Source organism: Saimiri boliviensis, chromosome 11 (assembly GCF_048565385.1).
Source record: "Saimiri boliviensis isolate mSaiBol1 chromosome 11, mSaiBol1.pri, whole genome shotgun sequence".
Classification (NCBI taxonomy): domain Eukaryota; kingdom Metazoa; phylum Chordata; class Mammalia; order Primates; family Cebidae; genus Saimiri; species Saimiri boliviensis.
In genome coordinates this window covers 8,206,738-8,227,140 of record NC_133459.1, presented here as the reverse complement: position 1 = coordinate 8,227,140, position 20,403 = coordinate 8,206,738, and the positions used below count along the sequence as shown (strand labels likewise).

Sequence of the window (20,403 nt, the reverse complement as noted above, 5' to 3'; positions counted from 1 at the left end):
ACCCTGGTGGTCTGGAGGTGAACCTCCCGCCTCCACGTCCCCTCTGGTCGCACCTTTAGCCGCTGTGCCCAGACAGTGTGAGGGGACTCCTCCGACACTGCCCACTGACTTTTCTGCGGCCCCTTCAGGGACTCCAAGAGCTTCCACGGGGTCAGGTCTGACTGGCCCCGGGGGTCTCTATCTCCGCCGCACAGGGAGACTGAGGATCAGAAAAGCAACCTGCCCAGCCCTCAGGGTGGTGCTGGGAAGAAATGCAGACCTTTCCCAGGGTCCTGCGGGATAGTTCTTTGTTATTCAAAAAGTCTCAGGAGCACTAAAGCCCCAACCAATAAAAGGCAGGAAGAGTCAACTCAGCCCCACTGAGAGCCTTCCACCTGACCTCCCCACACAGCAGCCGGCCCAGCCAACCTCCAGGGGACAGATGGACTCACGGACATGCAGGGGTGGAGTGGGACAGGTCACTCTGACCTCAGGGAGCCCACATTCCTCCTGGCCAGGACCCAGGGCACTCTGTCAGCCCCTTCCCCCATGACCCCCTGCACCACCGGCCTTCCCGCTGTTCCTGGCACCTACCGAGCATCCTGCCTCATGATCTCTGCCCTCTGCCTGGTTCTGGGTACACAGGACCTGAGGCCCCAAGTGGCCATTCCCCAACTTCCCTCAGGGCTCTGCTCCGAGGTCACCATGTCACCAAGGCCTTTTTCAGCCATACTGCCCAAGTGGCAAACGTCCTCTGCCCCCGTGCCACACTCTGAGCTTCCCCACGGAACTTTACAGTGACTTTAACTTGGTTATCTACTTAAGGCCCGTCCCCCATGAGAGCACAGGGGCTGGGACTCGGTCTTGTTCTGTGTCTCGGGGCCTTTTACAGAGTCAGTGCTTGGTACGTGCCTGCTGAATGACTCTCTGTTCCACGGTGCCACCTGCCCACACCACCATGCTCTGCAGAAACGCCACTCCCATGAAAGCAGGGCCTAGGGTCTCCCACATCACTTTCCTGAAAAGGTGGGCAGGCATGCATCTCTCTGTCTCCGACCTGCTATGGAACCTTCCCCACTGGATCCAAAGCTCTCCTGCCCCAGGTCAGCCCTCCAGGGACTTCATTCCTTGAGAACTCAGTCCCCAGAGGTGGCAAGAGCTCAATCCTACACAGCCCAGACTGTCCCCAGCATGCAGGGCTGGCGAGACCCAGGGAGCGGAGACAGTTCTCCACCTGCACTGGCAGAAGTGGGGGACAGGGGCATTGGCTCAGGCCGGATGGCAGAGCACAGGTCTTCTTGGAGGCCCAGTGCCCCGGCTGGGGGAAGCCCAGCCTGCAGTGGGAGCAGAGGAAGCTTCGTCTAGCTCCACGTGCTAAGCTCTGGGGTCCCAGCTTCCAGCGAGTGCAGCCACTGGGCCCACACCGGCTGTCCTTTCAGGAGGCAGCAGCCAGCGAGTAAGTGCCCCCGCTCCACCAGCCCACCAGGCCGGGTGTCCCCGCTCTCACACCCCACTCCGTTTTCCAAAAAAGAATGTGTCTGGTCTGGATCTGACAAGACCATGTTGGCTCCACGGCACGAGGAACAAGCTTGTCCCAAACACAACTGTCTGGCTGGTGTCAGAAGTCCAGGGCCACAGGGGTTTTCGTCACAGCGAGCTGTAGCTCGGAGGTGGCTGCGCTCATTCCCAGAGAGAGTCTGGGCTCCAGGAGACGCTGGCTGGCCGCCGCCTCCCGCCAGGAGCCACACACAAAGTACCCTTTATGGGAACAAGACAGCCCGGGCGCTGGCAGTTCCAGCCTCAGGGAAACCCAGGTTTGGGTTTTCTCCGAGGGCACAACCAGGCTTTTGTCTTGACTCCCCTCCCTACCCAAGCTGGTTTCCTCATCGGACACACCGAGTCCCGGACCCACAGCCCTCTACCCACCCTCCAGAGGCTGGGCACAGAGAGACACCATGGAGGACAGCAAGGGACCTGCACCAGGCACCAGACACTGCCCCCCAGTCCTCATCACAGCCTCACTGAGGACCTACCACGTGCTGCGCCACAGGATCATGGCGGATCTCGCTGCAGTGCAGAGCCGCAGACGGCACACCGCCAGCAGCTAATCGGGACACAATTAATTGATGTCGCCAAGAGCTGTGAGTCCCACTATGTGCTGGCTCCATGTGGTGGTAAGGACAAAGTCCCTCCCACCTGGGGCCCATTCCAGCTGCATCAGAGGCGCCCACTTACTGGATGAGAAAAACAAGTGATTAGCTACCAGAAATATGGGTCTCCACCCTGGCATCCAAAAAAGATATGGACTGAAAAACCTAGAAAAACAGGTGTGAACTGCCAGGTGTGGTGGCTCATGCCTGTCATCCCAGCACTTTGGGAGGCTGGGGCGGGAGGATCACGAGGTCAGGAGTTCAAAAGCAGACTGGCCAATATGGCGAAACCACGTCTCTACGAAAAATACAAAAATAGGCCGGGCATGGTGGCACATGCCTATAGTCCTAGCTAGTTGGGAGGCTGAGGCAGAGAAATTGTTGAACCCGGGAGGCGGAGGTTGCAGTGAGCTGAGATCGTGCCACTGTACTCCAGCCTGGGAGACAGAGTGAGACTGTTTCAAAAAAAGAAAAGGAAAAGAGGTGTGACTGTGACGGAGAGACATTCGCTGCCCCCAGGACGGGCTCCTCTGCCCGAGTTTGGGCTGCCAAGGAGAGCTTTGGGTAGTCACCTGCGCATGTCCCACCTCCTTGGGGCCTGCACCCTGGCTCTCTTTCCTGCAGGAAAAGACCCCTGGAATTTTGCATGGGCCACAGAGAGGACAGATCCAGGAGGAAGCAATGGGAGAAGACCCTGGTTCCAAGGTCCTACCTGATGCAGCCCCTGCCATCCGTGGACGGCAGCAGTAGAAATGTACTTCTTACCACCCTGGAAACTAGCAGCAGAATGACATGGCATCGCCTCCCTGAGGCCCGGAGGGCCAGTCACCTGGAGGCCCTCCAAAGGCCAAAGCCCCAGAATCTGCCCAGCATGGGCTCTCGGTGCCTGCAGATGCGCCGGCAGCCACGGGTGAGACTGTCTCCATGCGGGCAGGCGCGTCTGGCATCCTCCCTTCTCCGCTTTGTTCACATCTGGATTCCATGAAGACTAAACACTGAGCTCCAATGAAGCCCCTGCGTGTGGACAGGGCTCCAGGCCCCGCCATGAGGGCAGCACGGTCCACCACTGGCTTCTGACCTTCAAGGTCAGCCTTGGTACCCAGCGCCAGGGTGAGCACCCTGAGATCCCCTGAGATCTCTGCCAACGACCCCGAGGGAGGCTCCACAGCCAGCCAGGGGGCGACGTGGGAAGTCCCCAGAGACCCCACAGAGGGCATACCCACTGCTGGGCGCCGTGCCAAGGGGCTGGGGCCAGAGAGGGGCCCAGTAGAGCCACAGCCCCCGTCGGCTCAGCAGGAACTAGTCTGTTTCATCCAGACCCTCAAAGCTGCCAGCCCAGCCAGGGCACTCCGTGAGAGCGGAAAGGCCAAGCGCTGGGACAGAGGCCCCGTGGATACCCCTCTCCAGCACGGCAGCGGGAAGGAACGTCCAGCAGGCGGCTGTGGAGATGGCAGAGTCCTCGAAGGCCAGAGCTGGGGAGGGGTGGCCACCCAGCCTGTCTACCACCAGCATCAAAGAGTGACAGCCAGACACTGTCACTGCGGGGAAGGTCACATCTGGGTCAGTGCTGGCGGCACGGGAAGGGAGTGACCTGTTTCCAAGGCCCATTCAGGAACCTCCCTGCGAGCCCAGACGTCTGACGCAGCTAGACAACAAAAGAAAGAGTCTGAGAAGAGCATCCGGCGGTGGAGTGGGTGCGGGCTGGAGGTGTCTGGTGACCTAGGGCGGTGCTTCCCTCCGCTGACCATCAGATCGGTCAGAGCAAGACCCAATCTCCAAGTCACTGTCCCTCTCCGACACCTGCCACCTTGTGTGCTGGCTCTCCTGAGCCTCCAGAATATTCTAATCACAGTGGAACCTGCAGGTGGTCCTGGCCTGACTCTCCCCAGCCCATCTCCCACCTCTGTCCGGCAATGATGCCACTTTTCAGAGGCCCAAAAGAAAACTCATCAGCGACAAATCCTAAGCCCTCATCATGATGCCATCTCTCCTCAATGAACAATCAGATTAGGGCTTTCAGTGCCTCTGGCCAAGAGCCCAGTAGGCAACAGGCCATGCAGGTGAGCAGGTGTCTCTCAGGACGGGAATAACAAAAGAGAGTTGCTGAAAACGTTCAGAAAGGAGAGACAGGCGCAGGCTTTGGAGCTGACAACCCTGGGTTCTAATCCCGGCTCTGCCCTTACCTGGCTATAACCTGAGAGACTTTCCAAACCTCAGTTTCTCCACCTGCAAACCAGGAAAATTAACCCCATCTCAGTGGGACGATGTGGGGATGAGACGAGATAATGCTGGTACCCCACTCAGCCTGGTGCATTTTTAAGTGCTGGTTAAAGAGAAGCCACAGAGAGGAGTCCAAGACAAAGAGGGAGCCAGCCTCGACCACCAGGAGCTAAGTCCCGGGACTAGGGGTGGTTAATAAAGAGCCATTCAAGCCTCTTACAGGATGGGTGCTCAGGGAGTGCATGGATCTATACCACCTGCCCAGGGTGGTTCCCAGGTACACATCCACTGGGGGGTGTTGTGGCTCATCTGTAAAAGCAACATCGTGGTTGTCCCCTATAAGGTTAGAGGTGACTGGAGAGCCCAGAGCAGAATCACTCGTCAATGGCGCCTCTGCGTATTCACCTCACTGCTGTCATATTCCCCAGCCCCGCTCTGCCTATAAAACACCACCCAAGATGCTTCTGCCACTGAAGAGCTTCTGCGACCTCTGCGGTGCCCCCGGCCAGCCTCCCAGCCTCTCAGAGTCCTCCTCCCCCGCTGGCTCGAAGTCATGTGATCCACATCTTAAGATCTCTGCCATCAGGCTGGTCCTGGAGTCAAGGGCACATGACAGTGACAATCAGCAGCATATTTGAGAAAAAAAAAAAAAAAAAAAAAAAAAAAAAAAAAAAAAAGATGGTGAAGCTCACGGTCGCCAGGTTTCAGATGTGAAGAAACACAGCATTAGTGAGCTGTGACTCCCTCACTGACTCATCAGCCTCTCAAATGCCCTCTTCCCCATTCTGAGCTGAATCATTGGCACACAGTAAGTGTTCAGTAAAGGTCTGGAGAACAGAGTTGCTGAGACACTTCTCATCGGGCACCAAGGTGATGAACAACAGGTCAGGACAAGTTAATGTAAAATCCCACAGGATCTGCTCTCTCCCAAGAAAGGGCCCTGGAGCTTGGAGCCCACCCCTGCCATCGGGCCATCTAGAGCGCCAACACACACACGTGCTTTCTCTGTAAGGAGCTCTTACTTCACCCTGAATGTGCCACCAACCCAGAAACTCGACGCTCGCCGGAGTCAGCTAAGCCCAAAGAATGTCAATGTTTCAGGCCCACCGCCTGGGACGCCTCGGCAGACTAAACTAAGAAGGTTTAAGAGCTTTTTCCAGCTTTGTATTTTTGGGGGATTTTTTGGTGGTTGTTTTCTTTGGGGGTGGCGGGGAGAGGAGGAAAAGGCTGAAAGGGAAACAGCACTATTTGCAGTACCTGTAATTACACGGCTGCTTTTTCCAGCCAGAATCCCCCGCAGAGCACCTCCCACTGCCTTGGCCCGGAGAGTGGCAACCAGGGACTCAGGAGCATTTTGAGAAGCGGGGGGGGGGCCTTCCACTGGAGCCTGGGGAGAGGCTCCCCATCCGGCTAGCCTTTCTTTCTTTTTTTTTTTTTTTGAGACAGAGTCTTACTCTGTCGTCCAGGCTGGAGTGCAGTGGGGCAATCCTGGCTCACTGCAACCTCCACCTCCCGGGTTCAAGCAATTCTCCTGCCTCAGCCTCCCAAGTAGCTGGGATTACAGGCACGCCGCCACGCCTGGCTAATTTTTTATATTTTTAGTAGAGATGGGGGTTTCACCATGCTGGCCAGGCCAGTCTTGAACTCCTGCCTTTGGGATCCACCCACCTCGGCCTCCCAAAGTGCTGGGATTACAGGCGAAAGCCACCGTGCCCGGCCCAGGCCAGCCTCTTATGGCCAGAGCTCACTCTAACTCTATCCTGCTAAACCCGGCACAGGACGCTGTGGCTTCCAAACCACCACCAGTGACATAAATGCAAAATCCCCCGCGAGGAAACAAAACGCGGGGCCACCTTCCAGGCACCTTCAAAAGGAAGGTCGTGCCAGCCAGAGCCCAGAGAGGTGAGCCCAGGGTGCAGTCAGGACCCTAAGTCACCAGGATACAGCAATGTCTAGGAAACGACTAGATATGTGGGGCAAGTGGTTTCCCAATCAAATGGGGCAATGGGGTCACCCCACATCTGCACACACCTGGGGCAGGGCAGGGGGAGGAAAGGTGAAAGGAGGCAAAGCCCCCTGGAGCTTTAAGCCATCTGGCTGGGGAGGAGGAGGTGACGCAGACACAGAGGGCAGTCCTGGTCCAAGTCGCAGTCATGGCTGCTGGCCGCCCTGCGGTCTGTCTTGAACAACCCCTGCCTAGAACAATGCTTGGCACACAGTGGGCGCTCCGCAAATATTTGTAGAAGGAAGTTTCTGCCATGCAAATTTAGGAGGAAAGCAAAAGAAACTATAGCTGGGGGGTGGGGCTGGTGAGAAGCAGACGCTTAGACACCTAGGGTCCCTGGCTGCCGGCCCTGAGCAGGTGAGTCTGGCTGCACACACAGCAGGAGTCACCTGGCCCAGTGGGTTCAAAGCATGGACTCCCCTCCACCCCTCTGAGAAGTCAAGGGTCCTGCCTCTGACCCCAGGGACCAGATCTGTGGGTGGCCAGCTCAGGGGCCAGCCATGGTCCTCCCAGGAGGTCTGGAGCTAGATGCTTGGGCACACGGCAGGTCCGAGGAGGCTGCTTCCCACCTGGACCAGGTAGAGGGTGGCTGGGCCAGCAGCTCCAGTGGCCACAGGAACAGTAGGTGTGGATGTGAGTGCTCACCCAAAGGCTCATCGAACCAGTCACCCCGCCACCCCAGGCCAACTCCTTGCAATGCCCTCCCCTCACTGCAGTGGACCTTTGAGGGCTGCTCCGCGTTGCAGATCTGGATGGGCCGGACAGGCCAGACGGGCAGGCTTGGCCTCCTGCAGCATCCTCTGCATCAGCCAGAAAGGAACATCAGCTACCAGGAGACACGGCACACGTGAGGCCGGAGAGCCAGACCCACGCGCTCCTCACCTCTTCCACTTGACTTCAGGGGGAACAGCAGTGGCCGAGGAGTCCCACGAGGAGGGCATGGGGACAGCAGAGCCTAGGGGCCTCTCCTCCCACCCCGGTACTTCGAGATCGCAGAGGGAGGAGAGGGGAGGAGGGAGGGAGAAGAAGGAGGAGGAGGAGGAGCAAAGCACCTGACCTGAGCCGGACTGGGGGTGTGCCCCGCCTCAGCGAGCAACATGGCATGGCCAAGGCGGCGCACATGTCCGCACACTGACCCGCAGCTCGCAACACTGCCTGTCTTGGTGCCCTCCCTGTGCCACCCCCTGGCCCTCTCACCTCCCAGGTCCTACCTTCTCTGTTGTTGTTGCTGTTTGTTTTTTTTTTTTTTTTTGAGACAGAGTCTCACTCTGTCGCCCAGGCTGGAGTGCAGTGGTGCGATCTCAGCTCCCTGCAACCTCCGACTCCTCCCAGGTTCAAGCAATTCTCCCGCCTCAGCCTCCGAGTGGCTGGGATTACAGGTGCGTGCCACCACACCTGGCTAATTTTTTGTATTTTTAGTAGAGACAGGGTTTTGCCATGTTGCCCAGTCTGGTCTCGAACTCCTGACCTCAGGTAATCCTCTAGCCTCAAAGTCTCAAAGTGCTGGGATTACAGGTGTGAGCCACCATGCCCAGCCCTGCCTCATCTTTAGGACTCGCTGCAGGACACCCCAGGCTGGGCTCCTCCTTTGGCACCCTGTGTTATACTCACCAGCTCATGGCTCATAGTCCCCCACTATACGCAGTCAGTCCTTGGGGATAGGGACCCTGTCCTGCTGTGTGTCCAGAGCCTTCATTTTGAAGGTGACTGGAGGGTGGCTGCACATTTTTGTTTCCTCATGGGGGATTTTGAATTTACGTCACTGGTAGTGGCAGAGGCCCTGATCTGAGTGAGCTGCCTGAATTGCTGAACAGACAGAAGAGCAATCCTCTGAATGGTGGGAACAGCTGCCTCGAGGCACCAGCCACACTATCTGGCTTTGGTCCATCCTGCACGATTCTGCAAGGTAATTCTCACGCCCATTCTTACAGATGGCTCACTCTCACTCTCATAGGTGGAAACTGAGGTGCAAAGAGGCTGAGTAATTTGTCCAGGATCCAGGTCGGAAGCCAGACTCCAAACGCAGGTCTTCCCTGGATGCTAGAAACCTGGGCGTGGAGGAAGGAGGGTGGCCTTGGGGACAAGGAAGAACATGGCAGGGTGGCTCCATGGGCATTAGGACAGGATGCTGTCCCCATTCTGTCTGTCCCCAAGGCAGCCTGGATGCTGCGCTTCAGGCAGGGTTCTATAGTGTCTGCCAAGAATGAGCAAGAAGGCACTGGCCAGAGAGAACGACCAGCGAGGGAGGCGTGGGCGGGCAGAGACCCAAGCGGCAGGGGACCTGTCACTGCTCTGCTGCCGGCTGCGTCCCTAGGGGAGGATCTGGGGGCATCACAGGCCTCCGGGTGCCCACGCCCACCTTCTACCACTGCCCGCTGTCAGCCCAGACCCCAGGGCCCCGCCCTCACTGGGCCACAGGAAACGTGATCTCTCACCAAGCTGCAGCTTCCCAGAACAATCACCGAGCTTCCCTGACCTGCACAGCAGGGGGAGTGAGGGAAGCTGCTTCCTCTCCCCACCTGCTGCGACACTGTCCGCCCAGCTTCCTCTGGCTCCACGGATGCTCGGGCCGAGCCTGGCACACAGCGGCCTGTAACAAACTGGCCAAGGGAATGGAAGGCCAAGGAAGCAAGACACTCCCACTGAAGCGACCAGCCAATCTGCAGGGGCTCAAAAAAAACAAAAAAAACAAAACTCGGTTCCCTCGCCACCAGAAATCACCTACATAAGGCTCTGAAACTGTCTTTTCTTGCCAGGCGCAGTGACTCATACCTGTCATCCCGGCACTTTGGGAGGCCAAGGAGGGTGGGTTGCTTAAGCTTAGGAGTTTGAGAGCAGCCTGGCAACATGGCAAAACCCGTCTCTACAAAAAATAAAATAAAATAGAATTAGCTGGGTGTGGCAGGGCACACCTGGGGTCCCAGCTACTCAAGAGGCTAAGGTCTGATGATCCTCGATCCTGGGAGGCAGAAGCTGCAGTGATCTTTGTCCCCAGCCTGGGTGACAAAGCAAGACCCTGTCTCAAAAACAAACAAACAAACAAATAAACCTGTCCGTTCTCGCCTGGTGGTCTGAAATTCTCTATCACGTCCCCCCACACATCCCTTCTTCCGGATACCTAACCCAAATCCTAGAGTCGGACTGACTTTGTGATGACTTTTAACAGGCACTTAGTATATTCCAGGTATCATCAAAGCTCTGGGTGGCTTTGCACACACATGTCACCTTCCACCAGTGACATTCCTTCTTTTCTTCCCCTCCTCCTCCCTCTCCAGTGCTCACACATCCTAAGGCCCAATTTTGGCATCACTTCATCCAGGAAGTCTTCCCAGATTCACCTGCTGAGAGTAAACCCTGATCCCCAAGGCCAGAACCTTGCTGGTCTCTAATCACCTTTACCACCCTCTGCCTAGTAGGATATATTATGTGATAGTTCTGTCTTTCCTTCCAGAGAGCGCAGGAAGCACACCCTCACAGGTCAGGTTAAGGATTCTCAATTCCACAGCGTGTTTCCACTCGGAAGCAGAAAGGAGCATCGGACATAAGGCCTGGCCCCACCACAGGCCTGGTATCTCTGAGAGTGTGATCAGGAGAACTCTCTCCCCCCCCCGGGCACTCACACCCCCTTTTCGCAGATGGAGACTGAAGCTCGGAGGTCACATGGCCCGGCCAGGACACGGGAGTCGGGAGTACTGAGACAGAAGGCCAGCCACCTCCCCAGCTGGGCTTGAAGCTGCTCCGGCCCGCAGACCCAGACCCAATGCCGCTTCCGGGTGGGTCTCCTCTGGAGAAGCAGCCGCAGTGCTGAAAAAGGCCTGCACTGCTCCATGGGAATCCAAGAGTCACGGGCGGCTGCCTGTACCTGTGCCCGAGGCGGCAAGAACAGGTGGGCCCTAAGGCAGCAAAATGCTCCAGCCTTTTGTAAATGGCAGCCCCCCAACCCACTTCGATCATTCCCAACCCCTCACCACCCGGTACCTCAAGGGATGATGCCTGGCACAGCAGTGGCACCCTAGGACCCTGCTCTACGTGCCCATCAAAGTCTGCTCTGCTTGCTGAGTGCCAGTATCCCCTGGTTGGGCCTGTTTGGACACACACACACACCCCCACACACACACACACGCATGCATGCACACACGCATGCACGCACACATAAATACATGTGCACACACACCCTGCCCTCGTCCCCCGGAAGCTGTCCCTCACCCTTCCCTTAGCACAGTCTGGCACATGCCAAGGGACACCCCCATCTCCAACTCACCCGAAGCAGGCGACTAGCCGGCAGGGAGGGTTGCCTGTGTGACCTGATACCTTCCTCTTTGCCCAGGTCCCCATCCCCTGCCAGCCCAGGGCAGGCCTGGGTCAGTTAAGAACACAGGACTGCCGCGGTTCCTGCAGCAGGACCCGGGGATCCCCGTGCCGCTGCGGCCCCACCACCTCCCTGACCTTGGGCACCTGGTCCTGGCTTGCAAATGACTAAGCGATTTCCACCTCCGAGCCCATCTGCCAAGAGGCCCGGCTGGCTGCGGAACTGCACCAGGATGCCCGGAGCCGCACGCGTGAAACCCATAATTGGCAAGCCTTCTTCTTGGGAAAGAAAACTCCATGTTTTGTTTTGTTTTGTTTTCCCCTTAAATGAAACAAATCCACCCACGTAGTTACTGGAAACTCAAGCATGTGAAACTGAACCGTTTGCGAAGAGAATTAGTCAGCAACCTTGTGAGCAGCGCAGTCCCTCTGGAGGTGGGGCTGCCTGTGCTCCTGAAGCCCCCAACGACTCCCCACTCAGTGCTCTTTGCTGCACGTGACACCTTGGTAGAGGGTCAAAATGAGGCTGCATCCCACGGACGGAGGGCAAGGTCACTGGCCTCAGGTCGACGGTGCCACGCACATCTCGCCTGGGCCTCCGAGTGTGAATCACTCGCTGGTTAGAAACCGTGGCTCTGGAGTCACGTTCACATTCAACTCCCACCCCCTCATGTGACCGGAACCTGTTCAGGTCTCTGTTTCCTCATCTGTGAAATGGGGAGAGCAGAAGCCACCAGGTGTGTGTGTGGTGTTGTAAGGACTCCAAGAGATGACACAAGGTGCTTTGTACCTGGCACCCAAAAGGCAGCCACCAAGTCCTGGCTGCTGGTGAGATGCCCTCCTGTGGGAGAGCTGAGGTGGGTGGGCACGACTGGCATGGGGCCATGTCCCTTGGAGCCAACATGGGGCCTCTTGTTGCTGTGGAGTCTGCTGTGTTGGTTCCTAGCCCTGCTGCTTTGCCCGAGATGCGGCATAAGGAGTCAGACAGAGGGCCAGGCCGGGTGCCGGCAGGTAGAGCTCTCGTCCCAGCCCTACTGACTGAGTGACTCCCACTGTGCTGCTCAGCCTCGGCCTCCTCATCTCTACAGAGAGCGGACATTCATCCCACAGATGTTTCATTTTAAACCAGTGCAATGCTGTGTCTTTAAAAACAAACAAAAAACCCACTGAATTATCTGCCAGCATTTTAAAAAGTCTGGATTCTTGGCTTCAAAAGGGATACTACAGTGCCAAGGGCTCCAGTCCCCCAGGTAAGAGAGGCCACCCCGCATGCAGGACACGCCGCTCTCCTCTGCCGCAGTCTTCTCCCTGCCCTGTAGCCTCCCACTAGCTGCTTCCCCCATTTGTGCCTCCTTCCCAACCCCTGGGAGCATCCGAGTTTGTGATCCAGTTTAAAATCCTAATTTTATTTAGGGGCATAACGTCAGCCACTTGCCACTAGAAATAGCCACAGGAAATGTCCCTTGGGAAGGTAATTCAAGTCTGACACTTAAGGCTCATTTTTCCCGGAGAAAAACAAGACAGTGTAAGAAGACCTTCGCCCCAGCTGGCCGAGGGAAACTCAGGGATGAGACTGTCACTTTCTGCAATTCTTTGTGTGATTTACTAGACAAAGAGCAGAGGCAAATATCTGGGGTCCTGCCCTCCCTTTCGCTAACCTGCCTCTCTTTCCATTTGATGATGAACCAGGCGGCCTCATTGTGTAGATTTCAGCCCACTGGATCCGCATAAGGCCGGTGGGCAGTCAGGGTCTAGATGCTCACAAGCGGGCAGCCCGGTGCCCGTCTTCCCATCAGGAAGGTACCAGGACAGCTGCCCACAGAACAGAGGGCCCTCCAGCTTTCGAGCCAGGCAGCTGCCTTGCATACTTGGGGGTGGGAGGGAGGAAGGATTCAGCAGCCAGATCTACTCCCAGCCCAGCAGAGACACTGAAAATGCCAGGTGGGCATTTGGAGGCATTTGCCAGTTGTCTTGTCCACTTTTTTTTTTGAGATGGAGTTTCACCCTATCGCCCAGGCTGGAATGCAGTGGTGTGATCTCAGCTCACTGCAACCTCCACCCCCGCAACCCCACACCGCCTGGTTCAAGCGATTCTCCTGCCTTAGACTCCCAAGTAGCTGGAATTACATGCAGGTACCTGCCACCACACCTGGCCAATTTTTGTATTTTTAGTGGAAACAGGATTTTATCACGTTGGCCAGGCTGGTCTCAAACTCCTGACCTCAAGTGATCTGCCCACCTCAGCCTCCCAAAATGCTGGGATTACAGGTGTGGGCCACCATGCCCAGCCAATTGTCCTGTTTGCTCCTATAGTGAAAAGCATGAGATTAGAGATCCCCAGCCATCTTGCCTCTCCAATAACACTCCTCCGTTCATTCAGCCTTCACTGAGCACCTGCTAAGGGCTAGCCCTTGAAGGACAGCGGGCAGGCTGGACTGGCCAGGCCTTGGCCCCTGCTGCAGCTTCATGAGAATGTTCGATGTCACCTTCCTGCCTGAGCTCACTCCCTCCCTCCCCGGACACCCTCCCATGCCCTCTCCTTTGCCTGGCTGAGGCTTTTCTCCATCAGAAAATTCTCCCGAGCAACCTGGGCCCCCCTTCCCAGAACTTAGACCCCAGCATCCCCCCCACCCCAGATTAGGAGCCTGTTCCCACTCAGAGGCCACGCGGGCAGTGGTTCGGAGCCCAGACTGCCTGGGTCTGCATCCAGCTTGACTTCTTGCTGTGCGGCCCTGGGCAAGACATTCGACTTTTTTTTAACATTGGTTTTTCCATCTGTAAAATGGGCATGATAATCCCCATTCCACAGGGTTCTGTGCAGCAGTCAGATGTGTCTGTGGTGGACACATGGCCTTGGGCCCGACTCTGGACGGTCGGCACACACTGCCTGTGGTAACCTTACGTCCACCTTGGAGGTGGAGCTCCAAATTCCAACCAGAGAGCCTTCCCTAGGTGCCTTCCAAAACGGTGCACTTGCAGGAAGACTGACCAGGCTGAAATAAATAAAAAAAATAAAAAACAAAACAAAAACGAAGAAATCCAAAACTGTGCCACTTTAATGAGCCCATGCATGTCACCCAATCATCGCAAAATTCAGCTCATGAGCTGCTCACCCAACAAAACTCCATGCTGGCACATGCCTGTGTTACCATCAGCACTCAGGGAGCTTGGGAGAATGTGGCCCTCCCCCAGTCCCCGCCTGCAGAGTATGCTGAGGTAGGGAGAAGAAATGAATTCCAGGACGGTGTCCGTGGCTGCCTGAACACATGTGTGCACCAATCATCGGGATCGCATTTACAACAGGTGAACCACGTAGCATGTGAATAACACCTCCACAGGGCCGTTAGGGAAGCACCCTGTTAGCTTTCCCTGACTACAAGACTCAGGCAGGTCAGGGACTCCCTGCTCTGTCTCATAAAAGAGGCCGGGCACAGTGGCTCATGCCTGTAATCCCAGAGCTTTGGGAGGCAGGGTGGGAAGACTGCTTGAGCCCAGGAGGAGTTTGAGACCAACTTGGGCAACACAGTGAGACCTCAGCTCTAAAAAATAAAATAGGAGAATCGCTTGAACCCAGGAGGCAGAGGCTGCAGTGAGCTGAGATCATGCCATTGCACTCCAGCCTGGGTGACAGAGCAAGACTCTGTCTTGAAAAAAATTATAAAAATAAAATAAAATAAAAATTAGCTGAGCACGGTGGTGTACGTCTATGGTCCCAGCTACTCAGGAGGCTGAGAAAGGAGGATTGCCTGAGGAGGTTGAGGTGCAGTGAGCTATGATCATGCCACCACACTCCAGCCTGGGTGACAGAGACAGGCAGGGCGAATGGTTACACCAAGAGAAAAACATCATCCGCATGAGGGCTCCTGTATCTCAATACTTGGCCACTGGCATAAGGAGAGGAAACCAGTCCCATTTTTCTGCTTTGTCTGAGCAGAGCTATTTCATCTGGCAGGGTTGAAACGGGGCTCAGTGCCACCAAGAAAACTCATACCCCCCATGGATGCACCAAACCCACCTTTCCAGGAAGAAAACAGAGGTCCCCTTCCAAACACACAAAGCGTGGTGGATAAAGCCACGTTTCATGTCTACCACTCGGCAATCATGGCAGAAACATCCTGGGTGCCAACCCCGATCTATTCCCGCTGTTCACCAGAAGCAGCGCAGTTAAATCCTACACAGAATGCTCCCCTGCCCCGCACACAAAAAAAAGCCAAAAGATAAAAGTAAAAGTGCCCTGGTTCAAGGGTTGGTTCAAGTCCGACCCTTTTCCAGGACTGTGATGTTATTTCTAAGCCCGATTCAGTCCTTCCAGAAAAGACGACATCCCGTGCGTGTTGAGAGGAATGAATAACTGCTGATGCTGGGTAAAGTGGGGCATGGGGTTCAGGATACCACTGTCTCTACTCTGGCCTGTGTTTGAAATTTTCCATTACAAAAATCTCCATGAATGCGGACAGCAAAGCAAAGCCTCAGCCATGCCGAGACTCACGACGGGGAAGAAAGAAACCCCAGTCATGGATCAGCACTCGGCTCAGACGCGGCCTCCTGGGTAGGCCGTCTGGGCATGGCTCTCTCAGCGCGGGCACCGGGACAGCCAGGACAGAGCGGGCATTCAGGGAATACTGGCTGAATGGTGAAGGCACTAAAAAAAAAAAAAAAAAACAACCTTTATCCCGAGCTGTCTAGACGCCCCTGAGAGTGGCATGGGGGTCCGGGGGATGTGGCTTCCAGGGAGCCTGGGAGGTTACAAGTGGGGAAAGAAAGGATCTGTTCACAGTGAACAGCTCAAAACTGGCCTGATAGGATGCAACCAGAAGAAGGCGGGGGGAATATATATAGATTTTTTTTTTTTTTGAGACAGAGTCTCGCTCTGTCACCCAGGCTGGAGTACAGTGGCACAATCTTGGCTCGCTGTAACCTCCACCTCCCAGGTTCAAGCAATTCTCCTGCCTCAGCCTCTTGAGTAACTGGGATTACAGGCGCACGCCACCACACCTGGCTAATTTTTGTATTTTTAATAGAGATGGGGTTTTACCATGTTGGTCAGGCTGGTCTTGAACTCCCAATCTCGTGATCCGCCCACCTTGGCCGTCCAAAGTGCTGCGATTATAGGCGTGAGCCACCGCGCCCGGCCAAGAAGAGGGGAAAGATCTTCTTGAACATTCCATTTTTCCAAAGATGGAGAAGTGTTTTTAGAAGATCCCTGACATTTACATATAATTTATATATGACAGAATTAGAATAAATTAAGGACGCTGTTGCTCCCTTAGGATGACTTCTCCAAGCTTCAAAAATGCAAGGCGACCTTTCTCATTGGCATTTTCTTAAAATCTCCAAATGAGAAGACCCTTGCACAGGGGAAAGGCTTGAGAATCTCCCCCGAACCCTATCTGCAGAAGAATGAGGCGACAAAGTTATGCTGCTGCCCAGGTCTTTTTTTTTTTTTTGAGCCAAGGTCTGACTCCCATTGCCCAGGCTGGGGTGCTGCGGTGCGATCACAACTCACTGCAGCCTCAACCTCCCAAACTCACGTGATCCTCCTGCCTTGGCCTCCAGAACAGCTGGGACCACAGGCATGCACCATCACACCCAGCTAATTTTTTTTTGTCTTTTTAGTAGAGATGAGGTTTTACCATGTTGCCCAGGCTGGTCTCGAACTCCTGGCCTCAAGTGATCTACCTGCCCCTACCTCCTAAAGTGCTGGGATTACAGGTACAAGCTACTGTGCCCAGCCCCTCAGGTCTTCTTGATCTATCCAGGAGCTCAACCCTTAGAAATCCAGGAAGGTGCCCCAGGAACCTGACATGAGATGCCTTGCCCTCACAAAAACCACCATTGCCTGAATCCTGTGCTTAATCTTGAGTTTGCATGAGGCTTCCTGGGATCGACTCAAGAGGTAAGACCTATCAGCATGGCCCTAGACTCTGGCCTTCCCATGGCAGGTGCAGCAGCATCATCACAGGGACCCTCACCATCCCCACCGGAGGAGAGATTCAGGGCCACAGGCAATATCACCCCAGCCAGAAGCTCCGGACCTCGGGCAGACCCACAGCCATATCCCCAAGACGACAGATAGTAGTCGGGACAGGGAAGCCCCAGGCACAACCAAACAAAAGGATTAGGAAGCTGAATCAGTCCCCAAGGAGACTAGCCAGGGCCCCAGTGACCACATTTTCTAGTTGTTTTTGTCTGCTTGCTTGTTTTTGAGACAGTCTCACTCTACTGCCCACGGTGGAGTGCAATGGTGCGATCTTGGCTTACTACAACCTCTGCCTCCTGGGTTCAAGCGATTCTCCTGCTTCAGTCTCCCAAGTAGCTGCAATTACAGGCATGCACCATCACGCCCAGCTAATTTTTGTGTTTTTATTTATTTCCTTAAAGATGGAGTTTTGCTCCTGTTGCCCAGGCTGGATGGAGTGCAATGGCATGAACTTGGCTCACCGCAACCTCTGTTTCTGGGTTCAAGCGATTCTCCTATCTCAGCCTCCTAAGTAGCTGGGATTACGGGCATGCACCAACACCTGGCTGGTCTCCAACTCCTGACCTCAGGTGATCCACCTGCCTTGGTATCCCCAAGTGCTGTGATTACAGGCATGAGTCACTGTGCAAGGCCTGGTTACCATGTTTTAAATGCAAGGGAGAGCCTGTGTAACATGGCAAGACCTTGTCTGTACGAAAAATTTTCAAAATTAGCCAGGTATGGTGACACGTACCTATGATACTAGCTACTCAGAATGCTGAGGTGGGAGGATTGCTTGAGCCCAGGAGTTCAAGGCTGCAGTGAGCTGTGACTACACCACTGCACGCCAGCCTGGGTGACAGAGAGACCCTGTCTGTCTGTCTGTCTGTCTGTCTGTCTCTCTCTCTCTCTCATACACACACACACACACACACACACACACACACACACACACACACTGCAGGGGGGCACACAGGAATTGAGGGGGGAAGTCTAGCTTATCTGAACATCTCATTAACAACTCAGGAGGTGATTGGTGTGGAAGTGCGAAGACACCCTGTGCCCACGACCCCTGGGCTTGGTATTCGATGCCCTCCCTGCTACACAGCTCTGAAGCCTTCTCCCGGTCCTCCTCGGAGCAGCCAGTCTCCTGGCCCCTACCATGAACCCCCCCAGTCTAGAACGAACGCTCCTGATGGCCCCAGGAGGCCCTCTGTACCCACGATGGTCTGGTGCCCGCCCAGCCCCTGGCAGTGAGCTCATGTTTACTGCACACACCTGCTGGGCCATAGGCTCTCAGGGACCTAGAGGTGCGTCACACACCTCCCAGGCTGTGTGTGGCAATAGCAGGTGCCCAATCAACAGGGCTGGCATGCTCCACTGTCAGAGTAGGAAAAACCCAGGCGGTGGGGTCAGGCCCACCTTCCAGCATCCAGGGAGACACGCCACCTCCGGAAATGCAGAAAACTTCTCTCAAAAAAAGTTCTTCTTTCTCATCTGTAAACTGAGAGGTAACATCTAACTCACAGGATTGTTGAAGGGGTTAAAAACCCATCTGCGGTGGCAAGCAGAGTGCCTGTCAATACATGTGAGGACTATTTTGGGCAGAAATCACACTCACAGCAGATGGGATCTGAGACACCCTAAACTAAACGCCGGCCCCAGCATGGGAGGGAAAGGGCAGGAACAAGTTGTCGGGAGCTCCAGCAAGGAAGGGGCCAGTCGTCCCTCAGCGGATGACAGCTTAGGTTTTCTCCCATGCCTGGGGCAACCCCCCATCTCCTTTCCCCCACCCACGGTCAGGGCACTGTGGCTCCAGGGGACCCCGGGCATGGAGGACCCACTGCTGGAGTGCCCATGACCCTACCAAGAGTGGGTGCAGGGTAAACGGCCCCCTTGCTAGGTGCCACCAGTCAGGGCAACTGCATCACTACCCTGAGAGCACTGGCAGGAAGCTCCTAAGCACACTTCTGCCACACTGTGTTCAGTGAGAGGCAGGCCACCCCCTTTGGAGTCTGATACGTCTTGGAAAACATCGGAAGGAAAGGAATTAAGAGATTGCCTTGCTAAAGCTGAAGTTCTGGTCCCAGATGGGTTAACAGGGTTTGGAAGTGGCACCAAATGGCCAACACTGTCAGCAACCATTCCTGGAAACAGCTCCTGCTCCCACAAGAGAAGGAGGAGCATGAGTTACAGACCCCCAGCCTCAGGGTCGGTCCCCATGGGGACACATCTGGCACCACAGTTGAGGTGGACCCTGGGGAGGAGGGGGTGGCGCAGGGTGGGCCTGGGAGGAGGCCACACGCACCCCAAAGACCACGTCACCGTAAGAGCAATGGAACTGCTGATGGGCTCCAGAAGGGAGCTGACAACAGGTGTCATTTTAAAAAGATCGATAGGAAAAAATTAAAAATAAACAACAAGATCGCTGGCAGCAAGAGGATGATGGCTGAGTCTCTGGTGACGAGGGATATGGAGAAAAAGACAGATGCCCGTGTTTCCCAGCCAACCTCTTAGACAAGCTGTTTGGATCTGACTCTTCCATCCCACCTTCATATGGCCTACGACGAATCCAGGACAGGAAATCCAGCTTCCACTTAGGAGATGCTTCCATCTTCCACGCCAAACTTAATTAGCCAGAAGTCAGACGCAGAAGGCTGCACAATGTATAGTTCCATTTGTACGAACTGTCCAGCACAGGCAAAGCCTTGAGTCAGAACACAGACTGGTTCCCAGGGGCTGCGGAGGGAGGATGGGGGGTGATGGCTAATATGGAGGGGGTTTCCTTTAGGGAGGATGAAGACATTTTGGAACTAGACAGAGAGGATAATTGCGCAACACTGTGAATGTACGAAACCCTCCTGAACTGTTCACTTTAAAATGGCTCATTTATATTATGTGAATTTCACTTCAACTGAAGAAAGACAGCTGGGCGTGATGGCTCATGCCTGCAATCCCAGCACTTTGGGAGGCCGAGGCAGGCGGATCACCTGAGGTCAGGAGTTCGAGACCAGCCTAGCCAACATGGTGAAACCCCATCTCTACTGAAAATACAAAAATTAGCCGTGCATGGTGGTATGTGCCTGCAATTCCAGCTACCCGGGAGGCTGAGGTGCGAGAATTACTGGAATCTGGGAGGCAGAGGCTGCAGTGAGCTGACACTGGGACACTGCACTCCAAGTTGGGTGACAGAGCGAGACTCCATTTAAAAAAAAAAAAAAGATACCCTAATTAGCCAATGTCACAGAGCACATCTGTATATCCAGAACATCTTCGAACTGACTCTACTTTCTCTCCATTTAGTTCAGACACCAATCCCCATATACCCGGGACCACTCTGACTCTCAACAGCCCCCTGTATCTTATTTACCCGGCCACAGTGACATCTGCTCTGCTGACCTGTCTCTTGGGTCACTCATTTCTTCCTTGCTCTTTCTTTGTGGCAGGGAATGGTGGTGAAGCGTAAGACCAGGAGCCAGGCTGCTGGGGCTCAGCTTACAGCTCTTCCCTTAGAGTCATTCTAGTTTGTTTGAGACAGAGTTTTGCTCTTGTTGCCCAGGCTGAAGTGCAATGACACAATCTTGGCTCACCGCAACCTCCACCTCCTGGGTTCAAGTGATTCTCCTGCCTTAGCCTCCCGAGTAGCTGGGATTACAGGCATGCACCACCGTGCCTGGCTAATTTTCTATTTTTAGTAGAGATGGAGTTTCTCCATGTTGGTCAGGCTGGTCTCGAACTCCTGACCTTAGGTAATCCGCCTGCCTCAGCCCCCCAAGGTGCTG

The 20,403-nt window shown here is 55.1% G+C and overlaps 1 protein-coding gene across 2 annotated transcripts in view; it reads right to left on the bottom strand.

Moving 5' to 3' along the window:
- SPSB1 (splA/ryanodine receptor domain and SOCS box containing 1) overlaps positions 1-20,403 on the bottom strand; it is a 79,573-nt gene that overhangs the window by 44,639 nt on the left and 14,531 nt on the right. Inside the window, exon 1 of one of the 2 annotated variants that reach the window (XM_074380023.1) lies at positions 10,616-10,696. The exons of the other annotated variant lie outside the window; for it this stretch is intronic. The gene's annotated coding sequence lies outside the window, so the exon portion shown is untranslated. Of the gene's footprint in view, positions 1-10,615; positions 10,697-20,403 lie in introns of those variants that run through there. 2 annotated transcript variants of the gene reach the window in all.